Source organism: Cupressus sempervirens, chromosome 11 (genome assembly GCF_028749045.1).
Source record: "Cupressus sempervirens isolate cs-2001-9-10 chromosome 11, ASM2874904v1, whole genome shotgun sequence".
NCBI lineage: Eukaryota > Viridiplantae > Streptophyta > Pinopsida > Cupressales > Cupressaceae > Cupressus > Cupressus sempervirens.
The window spans coordinates 572,978,427-572,992,941 of NC_143128.1; the positions used below are offsets into that span (position 1 = coordinate 572,978,427).

At 32.9% G+C, this 14,515-nt stretch overlaps 1 pseudogene; it reads left to right on the forward strand.

The window, feature by feature from the left end:
* Positions 1-3,097: 3,097 nt before the first annotated feature.
* Positions 3,098-4,912, forward strand: LOC149530932 (alpha-L-fucosidase 1-like; annotated as a pseudogene).
* The last annotated feature ends 9,603 nt before the right edge of the window (positions 4,913-14,515 follow it).

Genomic DNA, 14,515 nt, shown 5'->3' on the forward strand with positions numbered 1-14,515 from the left:
AAACATGGGTCACTTGAAAAGATGAAGACAAATTCAATTTTTTATAACCATATGAGGAGAACCAACCAAACTAGAGAAGCCTTGTAAGCTACCAATAATACACTCCTCTAATGAGTTGTTATATCTCGCACTAATAGATGATATCTTGAAAATATGAGAAGAGAATTCTATATCCACATATTGTAAACCCACTGCTTAGGTCATGACCTTTTTTCTTCCTAATTCTTATAAAAAGCTACAATGAATGGTCCATAAGGTACAACACTTGGTAAAGGTTTTGTATATAGAGTGGAAAAATAACCTTGTTTAATCTATATGTAATGAATTTGACTCCAAAATTACCCTTCTCAACGCTTCCAAAATCAACTTGTAGAAATGTAAATCATGAAACACAACACATTCATTAGCACATTTGACACAATCATTTAACGTGGAAACCCAATTTGGGAAAACCTACCAATAACATGCTACTCCTTTTTCACTCTTCTGAAGTGATGCCCTATGAAAGGCCAACCCTATTAAAGGTTACAATACACACTGTTAAATGTGACCTAGTTAAGGGATTTTAATCAACTTGTTAATTTGAGCCTTGTTAGAGGACTTTAGGCCATTCACTTGGAATGCCACCTTGTTAAAGGATTTTCCAATGACTGTTAAGTCAACCTTAATCCAAAGGACTTACCCTAGACTAATACAATTGTTAGAGAATAGCAATAGAGCTTTGATTTGATACAACTTACAACTTCACTTGTAGATTACAAATCTTTGTTTAGTCCTCAATTCTACTTTGCTTTCATTCTTTGTGGCTCTAATAGCTTGTTCACCCTTCAAGAATTCATCTCCTTAAGCCTTCTTTCTTAGTACATCATTGCAGACACTTCTCTTAGGTCACTTGTTGAAGCAAAAACCTTGATTCCTTCTCCTCCTTAGGTTCTCACACATGACATCAATCTCTCTAACTCTTTTGCTTCATGACCAGACATTCCTATATAAAGGAAATTGGAATATCTTCCCACTCATTATCCATCATCTAAATTAGGGTTTTGGATGGATTAGGTAGGATACAATGTATCTACCCCATATCTTGTCTTCTCTAGAAACTTCTCTTAGAATGCATTTGAATTCATCTGCAAAATAGTTTACATAAAATTATGTGCTACCAACTCATCAATCTTACCTTCCTCCTAGTTCACAAGTTCAAAGAAAACAAACTTCTTGGATTTATTTGGAAAATCTTCAATCTTTGTCATAATGCAACAACTTGGCATTATCAATCTTTTGATGCTCAACACAGACTACGCCACTCGACATCAACTGGATTTTACTAGTGCTCGACATCAACTAAAATTTACTCAGCATCTACTATCTTGCTTGGCATCCACTAGAATTTTCTTTCACTCAGCTCCAACTAACTTTCTGCTTGGCTTACACTAACTTTTCTCGGGACCTACTATCCACTCAGTCAAGCTTGGTAGATAAACCTTGTTTAACTAATTCTTCTAAACTTTCTAAGTGTAGCCAGCCATTTTGTAACCTTAAGTAGATCATCAATACATCATGGCATCACTATCTTAACTGATCCTTGTACTTCATTACATAATCATAGCTCAACCTTTCCTCTAGGTGCTATTGTTACATCTTTTTGATTAAATCCTCCTCATCAATCAACTAAGTGATAGTACTTGAAACATGTAAGAAATTGTCTTACCGACAAATAGCAAGTTTCACATTAGTGAAAAAATAATGATTGAAACAGATAACAATCTCCCTTATAAAAATCTTTCTAATCAATGATCTTTTCAATCTTTTCAATCAGATTTCAATAATCTCCCTCTTTAGCATTGATGAAAAACCAAACTAATCAACCAAGTCAATCAAATGATGAACATCTTGTTCAACCAAACTAACTAGGTTAAAACAGTAAGAGAATACCAAACAAAAATCTTGTATTGAAATTTCTCCCTCTATCAACAACCTCCATCTTCTGATTAGATTACAAAATATAACTCCCTCTGAATTCCTTCTTATGCCTCTCTTTCATACTAAATTGATCAGAAAAATATCTCCCTCTGATAATGATCCTTCTAACTCTTTGATCAATGTCTCCCTCTTTGACAACAATGCCAAAGACATATACTAAACACTTAGCATCTTTAATACATGTAGATATTGGCTTTTGTAGGCTCTTCAATTTCTCCCTCTATCACCTTGCTTGTGACTGATTTGAAGTTTTTAGCTCTGTGATTACTTTAGGCAATTCCTAAAGTAAGATCCACTACATCAATGTGTATTATATGAATATCAAATTTTTTGATGTAGGGCACTCCCTCTGTCTCTTACATGGCCTTTGATAGGGGTATCACCCCTAGTTTACCTCTTAGATACTCATAAGCATCCTTAGGTAATGCTTTTGTGAAGATATCAGCAATTTGCTCCTTTATGTTAACATATTCCATCTTCACCTCTTTTTCTTGAACTAACTCTCTTACATAGTGATACTTGATTGCAATGTGGTTTGTCTTTATGTCCATCACTGGATTCTTTGATATATTGATAGCACTTGTATTATCACAATAAAGTATCACGGGTTCTGTGATTTCTTCCTTCATTCATTTGAGTAGTTGTTTGATCCATACAATGTTTGTGCAATTTATAGAAGCAACAACATATTTTGCTTTAGTATTAGATTGGGAAGTACAACTCTACTTCTTACTAGTCCATGTAACACTACTACATTTGACCTCATTTTTCTACCAAAATTTTTTACCATTAGTTAAAAAGGTTTAGGTTGGTCGGATTGTAAAGGAAAATTTTCATTTTTTTAAAAATCTAAGTTCATGTTGGTTAAAATTTCAACCAACACGGGCTTAGCTTTGAAATGAAAAATCATTTTTAATATGATCGTGCGAAGGAGATGGAGTTGGAGCATGGTGTAAGGGTTTTCTTACTTTGGCATTTGATTCGCATTGTTTTCTTCTACATTTGTTGGTCCTTCTACATTGTAGGTCCTCATTGCATTTTTATCTCCATTTTTCAGTCCTTATTTTATGCTTGTGCCCCCCAACTTCTCCCTGTTGCTTACTATCAGGGCAGTGGCATGCATATCACTAGAGACAATCTAGTCAATACATCTAGGGGAAACTACACTGGGACTGGTCAGGTGGTTCTACTTGCTCAGATGCCCCTACCTCGCTATGCCCCCACTGGGTTGGGTTGGCTAAGAGAGAAACAATAGGCAGGTGCAATGGTTGATTTATCAAAACATCATTATTTGTTCATACCAAATAATAGCCCAGGGGAATGGAAAGTTTGTTGCTAGCCATGACTTCGATCTTCATCTGTGAAAAGCTCTCTTCTCACTTTTATTGATTTAAAATCACAGCTGAGGTTTACTTTTTTCTTCTTTGGAGAGTAGGTATGGCCCCATATTCAAAGTATGGTTTGATGGAGCAAAACAAGATAACACTTCAATGACATACTTGTTTTCCAAGTGGTTTTCTCTAGTTAATGAGTAGCAAATATCTACTAACATATTCTCAGATGCGGGACCAGACATAAGATGGGTCAGCTAATTGAATGTTTCAACTTCCCAGTTGCATGAATAATGAATTTTTTTCTTTTCTTAGAAATATGGGTATAACAAAAATTATTACCCCTTTAACATCCAGGGTTCAAATTTTGGGGGCTCCAACTTTTGTCTTCTGTACAGACAGAACTCCACATTTAGAGAAGGGTGAATTCCATTTCTTTCCACACTACAAGTGAATATCAAGTCTTAAGTCTCTCAAATGACTCTCTGGCATCTGCTAATTAATGTGAATTGTCTCTTGAAGCCTTCAGTTGTAACATCTTACAGACTGAAAAATAATATAAGATGAAAATGGGACTACAAGCTCAACATTTTGATCTACCATTAATAGATCTTCTTTGAAGATTGGAGATGCTTCCATTGAAGGTTAATTCATACAAACCCCCAAAAAATAAAAATAAAAAACCTTTTTCCCCTTTGCAAAAACTTTACTGAACAATTCTGCTTTTTTCTCCTGTAGGTATTTAAACACTAGAGATCCATATGGAACAGATTGGATTCCTGCAGAATGTGATGTATCAATCAAAAAAGGCTAGTTTTGGCATCCAGAGTAGAAACCCAAACCACTACGCAAATTACTGGATATCTATTATAATTCAGTGGGGAGAATTTGTGTTCTTTTTCTCAATGTTTCACCAAACACAATGGGACTCATCTCTAAAGAAGATGCAAAAAGGCTAATGGAATTCACAAAGACCATTAAAACCATTTTTCAAAGGTTCTTGCTACTGCTTCTTATGTCACAACAAGTAGTGTGAGAGGGGAAGCTTTTATCCCTAGCAATGTATTGAACAACAATCTCTGGACTTACTGGGCACCCAAGAATCACAAAAATAACAAAAAAGTAAGCTGGATATGTTTGGATAGATTTACTTGCGCACTCATAATAGAATTTAAAATTGAGCGATTACATTTCTTAATGGTTTCAGGGTATAACCAACATTTCTTCAAGTTATGATTTGTGAATGCATTTATTTTGAGTTTGGTTTCCCCAGTCCAAACTTTTTCATTATTGTATTTTCATGTAAAATGGTCTCTGATCAATGCAATGATGCTAGCTCTTTGGATTTTCTTTTGCAAACCAGAACATTGTTTCAAGCTGTCTATGGAATATTAGGTTTTAGTTTGTTGATCATAAATTATCTCGGGTAAAGAGTATGTGACATATAGCTGATGGTTTAAATTGTTAATAACATACTTTTATAAAATGAGCATGGTTTATTTGTTTTGGAAATGAATATTTGAAACCATTTCGTGTTTGATTTGGCTTTATGCAGGAGAGGTTTTGCTGGAAAATGTAGAGTTGGTATTGGAAGCATTTGACTAACTCCAATTACCATTTGCAAGTAAGAAAGGTATTCATTATTCATATATACTCATGAATAATATTATATTTTGCAAGGATAATGTTCTATTGGTAACAAGTTCTATCATGCATTACACCTATCATGCACAAATATACATTCTCATAATAAAAGCGAAAACAAAATGGCCAATTGTATGTTTCATCATGGAAGAGTGTCCAAATAAATAAGGTATTTAGTACATAAGCGTAATAGAAATATTTTAAAAATTAAAATTACTCTATGACATTCTTCATTTTTCCTATTTATAATTTAACCAGGAAGACTTTTAAGAATCCTAAGTACCATAGTAAATTGGACTCCATTTTTTTGAACAACTGCTAAATGAATAGTTGAAGTAAACCTGCAAAGTAGAAAAAGAGGAGATATTTGTACACTAATCCAATATGAAAGATATAGGTAAGGCAAGGCTTAACTGTATGACTGTACTTTATCAAAACAAAATTATGTGATTCAAGATGCCCTGAATGACTATTGGTACTAACTCCATAGTAAAGAGAAGAAAAAAGTTTATTATTCAAACTATCTACTAATAGAACAACATGTTGTTCCATAGTATAGGTACATATGACATTAAATATGTTTGAATTGTCAAGGTTCAATTGATAACCTTCAATAATATCATCATAAGATGAAGCCACAGTTGAGGATACGACTTTGTTATTTCTCGATTTTGCAAAAATGGATGAAAATGAAAAAACTTGTGTGAAGGAAACACACCCAGTTTCTATTTCTATTGCAAGTTCAAATAAATTATAAAACCTAACCTGTTTGTATGCTTGGCCTTCCCTACTATTCAACTTTGATATAATTGACCTTGCAAATTCCCGAAAGAGTGGTCTTAAAGAAGACTAGAAGACAAAATGCATGAAATTACAATGTTATGGTGATACATTATGTTTTGCCAATTATGAATATTACAATTTCTAATGCTTAACCTTTTTCATGATTCAACCTCACTAGGCCCTTTTCCCTTGTTTTTAAGCATTGAACTTTCAAGATTTGTCACAGGAAAAAAATAACCTCTTGATTAGAATAGAAATCGATTCATTTTCCAAATTTACAAGGTTTCAGAATGATTATGACTATAATCCATTGAATCCATATGTTCTTGCATCTAGAAAGATGATTTGATGTGTTAAGACATTGTACTATCATATTTATCTCCATTGCAAAATCAAAACACATTTTCCCTAACTGCAAATTGTCTTAATCGATATATGAGTCTTAATGGAGATACTTTCATACAACATTTTATTGCAACAATAGTTAAACACCACATCAACACAGTAGTCTCTCTAACAATGTCACCATCACCACAAAAAATGTCTCTCACATGACATTGAAGGGCAATATGGTGTCTTTCCTGAAAGACTACAAAAAGTTTGTCTGTCAAGTGATAACATAAATAACACATCAGTTTCTCTTTGACAACACCATAACAAAATTTTCTTGCAACAAAATATTATCTACTTTACCATGAGTGATGGTTTGATTCTATGAATAGTGGCATATAATATAGAGAAGCTCACTTGGCATATGTTTCTCATCTGTATGAGTCATCCTTTCGGTGACCTATCAAATCCATGTTCTCCCTTGTTGTGTACTTTTTTGGAAACATGACATTGTTTGGTTAAATTGTCATATTTTTATTGGTTCTTCTACTAAAAAGTAACAGTGTTTCTAGGAAAAGCTTTAACTTTCTATTGAAAATATAACCATACTACTCTCTATTTATTTATAAATTTAATGGATAATTATCACAAATTGATGGAAATTATTTTGTAATCAGCACTGAGATATTTGGCAATTTAAAGGCTATTATGCTACTACTAGTCAATGTCAAGAGTCTGTTACTAAATTCTCATCCCTATCATAGGATATATTTGTTGACATTCAGTTGAATGACATTATAAATTTTATCTTTTTGCATGTAAGAGATTTTGACTATAAATGCCTTCCTACTAAAGCAATTGAAAAAGCTTTGACCATGGTTTGACTAACAGGGGTGATTGGGAAACTGAGCATTAAGATTCCCTGGACTAAACTTGGTTGGGACCCAATAATGATTTCTTTGGAAGATGTATTCATATGCACTTGCAAAAGAAGCAATTCAAAGGTTTTGTTTGATAGATTTTGCATTATAACTTTGTGAAAGTATTGATACATTTGGAATAATTTGCTTGTATGGAAGTGTAAATCTAATAGTGTTGCAATATCCTGGATACAAATCTGTAGTAACTGACAATGATCCTGCCAGGTTAAAGACTAGGAATATGTCAGATTCTCATAACGTTTCTCAATTACATTTTTTATTTTTAGAATGATCATAGTGCGGTGCATAGGTCGTGGAGGTTAGAGAATGGGTTGGAAAGAGAGAAAATCTTGCAGTAGCAGAGCTTGCAAAGTTGTAAAGATGTGTTTATGGTAATTATTACTTTGGTCTGTTGGCCATTTCTTCAAAAAAAGGGGCTAGTGTGCTTGACAAAAGCTATTGAGGTGCCCTTAATGCATTTTATTTTATTTGAGAAAATTTGTTTTCATTGAATTAGTCATTTTTATGGAAAATGAGAATGACTCTACAACTTATTGATATTTAACATTCTTCTTAGTGAGGATAAATTGTGGTTGATTCATAGCTCCAAAAGGTAGTGAGGTTATGAAATTAAATCTCTGAAGGTATTGGGTTAATAATATGGGTGATAATACATAATATTCTAATACCTATTTTACTTTTGAGAAGATCTTTAATTTTTTTGTTTGATTGTATCAATTAATCAAGCTAGTCGATCTTTCATTTCCCAATTTTCAGCAAAGGTGAGTTTAGGACTTATGCTTATTCATTTTTGAAAATCTCCATATAATATATGAGCAAAAATATTTTCTGGTCATCATTGTTGTAGTTTTGAGACACCACTCATTTCTTGGAACATTTTGTGCTATCTAAATATTTGATTGTCTTCAAGGTTTATTGTTGATTTATGTTTATGCATCTTGGTCAGATTATTGACAATAGTCAAGTAACAATCAAGAATGTTCATATTCGATATGTTGATCAAGATCTTGCTTCTAAGGTAACTTGTGTTTATATGCTAATGATTTCCTTATGTTTTTCATGGATTGCTTATTAAGTGTCCTTGTTTATTAAGTGTCCTTTGGAGGGTGATTGCATAGAATGTATTGAAATTCAGATACAAAAAAGCTTTTGATCACTTTGGAATGGAATTTTGTGACATTCCCTAGTACAAAATTCCAATTTGCAATGAGTAATCGTATGTCACTATGCTTTTAAATCAAATTAAGGAACATTCATTGATTCATAATACATATGTCCTAATTCCTTATTTCTCTCCTAGTCACTAACCTTAAGAAGGATGATAGATTTACTATGATATATAATGGTAATGATGAAAATAAAATAAATAAATTATAATCTGCAATATATAATAATAGTTGGTAAAAATGATAAATCTATATTACTATTATATAAATTTCCTACCAAAAACACTGTACAAGATGATGTACATGCACTCGAAGCTCTATGGGTCTATGGAACACTCCAAGCTATCTGGATTTTTTTCTGCACCTTGTATGTAAAGAATTTTGTGCACTAAGTATTCATTTGTCTGTATTTTGAGCATTCCACTAGTCTTTCCTGAGTATTCTTTTCTCTCTATTTTTCCTCATCATATCTAGCTCCATGCACCAATATTACACACTTGCAAAAACAACTGTATTATCATATTGATTGTAGATTTATTTCTGAATATTATCATTAGGGGAGGGTACCTCAAAAATATCCCCTCTTTGAGGAACATCCCAAGAGAGGAGATGGCATTTCCTTGGCATATTGGCCTTCTGGGGATCCCCTCCTCTTAGAAATGATGAGATTTAGGGATCATGTATCCCTATGGAACACTACTATCAAGGTTACCTAAATTGGTAAAATTGCGAGGACTTTTAGTAGCTACCAGTAGTATTCCTATAAATATTAAGGCTAGGTATATCTAAGATGAGGAATTATGAGTGTTGGTTATGGGAGAGTCAATAACCTCTACCTAGATAGAAACTAAATCAAACTAGAAATGTTTTTACTCTCTTATCTCCAGCTCTTAATCTCGTCGGTTCTAGGTTCACAATTTAAGTGATACCCATGGGCCATAATAATATAATTCAAGGAAGCACAAAATATTTAAGTAATCAAAGTTTAAAATAAATTAAATATGAATGAGAAACAACATAACATAAAGGTTTGGTGCATATACCTTAAGCTTACTTTATGTGGACATAAAAATGTTGAATTAAGTATACATATACTATTTAGTAGTTACAAATGATATTTTCATATCAAACTAAAGTTCAATGCATCCAATTAAATCAAGGTAACTACTCAAAGATATCACACAACTCACCTTAACAGTTTCTTCATCACATAAGTATGCACCAGCAACAATTGTATCCCTTATATGATTCTCAATGGAATCAAAAGGATCCATAACAACACTGACACCACCTTGTGCATAATTGGTATTGCTTTCATGGGGTTCAACTTTTGTAACAACTGCCACAGACCCATGTTTTGCAACTTCAAGAGCATACCTAAGACTAGCCACTCCACTACCAATGATAGCAAAGTCAAAATATTTGACAGGATTGCCCCTTGACACAAAAACTTGATTTGACTTTGAATGTTTTTGCACTCCATGATCAAGTGAGGCATCTATTCTTCCAGTATATATGTGGTTCATTCAAGTTCCTTGAGTGCATGAGTAAAAGTTGCAAGACATGTAGCAAAATATATTAATCACAAATTTAATTTTTTTTAATCATTGAACAATTTTATTTATAATTATAATGGTATTATATCATCCAGGTAAGAAAAGTGTAGCTAAATTTTTATATATATATATATATATATATATATATATATATATATATATATATATATATATATATATATATATATATATATATATAAACTAATAAAACCTCTAAGAATCATACATGCTATATTTTAAATTTAGCTTAAGCTATGCCATTGTACTTCTCAATAGAGTGGTTAAACTTGATATTTTGTGGAGACCATTAAAAGAATTCAAAAAGCAAAGAAACTTCTTTAAATCAGATATTAATAATGAGAGCAATTTTCCCCTACCACCAAATCATCCTAAGTAACTATAAAGACCTTTAAGATGTGATTTCACTTTCTTTCTGCCCATAGAAATATTCCAATAAAATTGGGTATACAAATATAAAGCATATGTAGTTGGTACCTCACTACTTATTGTGTTTTAGTTGTGTTTCACAAACTATCAAGATGACTTAGTTAGAGCACTTGTCTGTAGGATTCTAATGCTCCTTTATGTTTACATAAAATTAGTTAGGTTTAACTGAATTTGATATATTTTCACATATGCTTGGTTAGCAATTTTTTATGGGTTACTATTGCTTATAATACTAATCTAAAATTAGACTGGCCAGTAGGAGCAATTATGAATTAGTATTTTTTGGATTGATCAAAATTGATGCCTTAGAAATGAAGAAGTAATTAATAAGAGGGCATAAACTTTGCATGCTTATTAATGTCTCCTATATGTTGTATCTTGTTCGCCATTATCAAGAAGCAATCACATGATGGCATGCAACAAAGATATAATTTCTTGATACTTAAGTGAGTTGTTATGATGCAACTTATAATGCCATAATGCAATTGATAAGAATCTCCCCTTCTGTTGATATAAAGGTGGTCTACCTAAGGCTGGATGTATTGTGTGGCTTGCTTTGAAAAATACAATATTAACAAGCAATAGATTATGGAAACTTTCTATTGCACAACCATTTAAATGTGTTTTATGCAATGATGTGGAGGAAACTACTGACCACCTATTGTTAAATTGTTCTTTTGCATATGAGTGTTGGTTTGTTGTGCTTAGTAAGTTGAGTTTCAATATGCCACTATCTCATAAGTTATTTGACATATTTCAATCCTAGCCTACCTTATATTCTATTGCATTATTTTCATGTATCTAGAGGTGTATACCTGCTATAATGGTGTGGTCTATTTGGTGGGAAATATGTACATGTAAGAGCAAGGAGAGGCCAAGCTACCGACAACCATAGCCTTGCAGAGAGGGTAAGTTTTCCTTTTGCCACATAATTAGGAAGGATTTTTTTGTGAAAGTTTTTCTTTTTTAGCTCTCTTCATATAATGAGCCTAAAATATTGAAGAACTGGCTAAAATGTTGAACTGCATCTGAAGTCTTTAGAGTTAAGCACTTCAAAGTCCACTACTTTTATGATCACTAAAATCAATTTGTTGCTAACTATGCATATGTACTTTCTAGATATCTGATCCAATTAATCATTATATAACCTTAAAAAGCCAAAATAAATTCTCTTTGTGCTCTAAATTACAAATGAGAAGAGAAAAGATCAGTGAATGTATGAAGCTATTGAAAGATCTTGTTGCAGGATGTAGTAAGGTAGTCATGGCTAAAATTCAATCTCTTATGGGTTTTGTATTTTGTTTGATATATTATCAAATGGTTTGGCAATTGGCATGTTGAAGTTCAAACTAAAGGAAGACTCATTTATTGTCTGCAGATAACTCGTAAAGCAGTGATGTTAGATGAGATAATTAACTATGTCCAATCATTGCAACATCAAGTTGAGGTGAGATCTAGAAACAACTGAAACAATATCTTCAAACTTCAATTTTGATTGCAATTAACATCTCCTTATTTTCCACAGTTCCTATCTATGAAGCTGGAAGTTGTTAATCCAAGATCAGACTTCAACATGGAGAGGTTTATTTCCAAAGATGTGAGTTTAAAGATGGCTTTCATAGCTGTCATAGTTTTAATTCCTTGTGTCAAACAAAGAATTTGACTTTTTAGAACTTAAAGACTTATAATATTTGTAGCTTGATCTAAAATTTGAAGTTCACATGTAGTCATAAAATTCATTGTGATATGGGTTCTTATAAGGGTTAAAATGCAGTACCCCAAGTCTTAGTTGAGCAATTATGAAAAATTATTTTTGTTCAGATAATCCTCATAAAAAACTCTTTTTTAATACCATTTATTGATGTTCTATAGGTCATTTGTAGATCCATATGCGGATCACCTTGTATGGATGTAGAGCTATATTTAAGAAAAATCCACAAAGAAGAAAGTGCAAGGCCAAAAGAAGTAGCCAACAACCTATTTCCTCCTAGGATTGTACATGTAATTGTTAAAGAGGATGCAATGCTACCCCTAATTGGACATTGAAGAATTGCCCAATCCATAGCCCTTAAATCAACAATGTTGACCAAGTCGAGATTAGAAACCTTATTCAACATGCTTTCACTTATTTTTTCACTTCGACTTCTAAATCAACACTCACATAGGGGATAGGAGCCCACAACAAAGATGAAGATCATCGGTCTGTGGTGCAAGTTAATCAGTGATGAAGTGGACAATGAAGAAGTGCCCTCTCCACAACCCTTACAACCACAATGTTGACCTCATGGAGATTAGAAACCTTATATTAATTGGTGGCTTTGACCCCAAAAAATTTGGCTACATTTGCATCACTCGCATAATTGATGTTACCCTATGCATAAATGTCCATTTGTTCCATGTTGTATCAAGCAATTTTTTCTTATCCAAGCCATTTAATTTGCAACCTTTTAAATCTCTGCAAAGATAAAGTTGGAGTGGGACAATGGAATGGACGCTTTACAATCAGTGGACACCTTTGAGAAGAAAAATTCTCCCACTCCAACTTTATCTTTGCAGAGATTTAAAAGGTTGCAAATTAAATGGCTTGGATAAGAAAAAATTGCTTGATACAACATTTTTAAAAAAAATCAACCAAACATTGGTGGAAATTTCGACCAATTCTTAATAGTTTTCTACCAAGAATTGGTCAAAATTTTGACCAAACATTGGTGGAAATTTCAACCAATTCTTGATAGTTTTCTACCAAGAATTGGTCAAAATTTCCACCAATTCTTTAAAAAAATTGACCAAACATTGGTGGAAATTTTGATCAACAATGACAAATCAGAGCTAGCAAAAATAAAAAAAATTTGACGAGAAAAATTACCACAAACTACTTGGTCAAAATTTTGACCAAAGTTCGTCGAAAATTGAGTCCAAATTTACTAGTGTAACTAGTCTTTTCCCTAAGAAGAATGCTCCTCCACTAGTGCTCTTTCTTTCATCAATGTTTCCAACCCAATCAACATCAATGTAGGCTCTCAGCTCAAACTTTTCATTCTTCTTATAGTATAAACCAAACTCTTATGTTCCTTTTAAGTATCTCATTATTCTCTTCACAGCCATCAAGTGGTTCTCTCTTGGATTAGCAGAGAATCTTGTAACTATCCCCACAGCTAATGCAATATCAGGTCTGCTATGCACTACATATTGCAATTTGCCAATCATGGATCTATATAATGTTTGATTTACCTTAGTTGAATCATCATTCTTTGATAGCTTGAGTCCTATCACCATAGGTGTACTTACTGGTTTGGAATCCTTTAATCCAAATGTCTTCAATATCTCTTTGACATATTTTGACTGAGTGATGTATATTCTATACTTCATCTGATATACTTGTAATCCCACAAAGAATTTGATCTCTCCAAACATGGACATTTCAAATTCTTGCTTCATCCGATTTGCAAAGTCCTTACACAAAGCATTTTGTCCTCCAAATATGATATCATCAACAAGTATTTTAGATAACAGTATACCTTTGTCCTTTTCTGTCTTCATATACAAATTGTTGTTATCATCAATCCTTTCAAATCCAATCTTCACAAGATAAGTGTGAAGTCTCCCATACCATGCTCTTGGTGCTTACTTCAATCCATATAGGGCTTTGTGCAGTTTACATATCATGTTCTTATTATTTTCATCAAAAAATCCTTTCAGTTGTTCTATGTAGACTTCCTCTTCTAATATGCCATTCAAAAATGCAAATTTAACATCCATCTAATAAACTTTGAAACATTTGTATGCAGCATAAGCAAGTAGAATTCTCACTCCTTCCATTCTTGCAACAGGGGAAAATGTCTCACCATAGTCAATTCCTTCTTCCTATGCATATCCTTTGCAAACTAATCTTGCTTTGTTTCTTGTCACTTCACCATTCTCATCTAGCTTGTTTCTGAATACCTATTTCGTGCCAATCACATTCTTGTCTTCTGGTCTAGGAACTAGACTCCATCCTTTTTTCTTCTCTATCTGTTGAATTTCTTCTTCCATAGCCTTGTATCAGTCATCATCTTCTAATGCATCTTTCACCGTTTTGGGCTCCTTCATACTTAACAAACATGATTCACTTCTCAATCTATTTCTTGTCATTGGCCTTGCATCTTTACTTCCAATGATTTGATCTGCAGGATGATGTCTTTTGACATATTTGGACAATCTTGGCTCAACTCTTGTTTCCACATTTTATCTCTCAGCTTCAATGTCACTGAGTACATCTCTATCAGGTATTTCAACATCTCTTTCATGTATATTGATCTCAGAATCAGAATGTGCATTTCCTTCATTCTATAACTTGG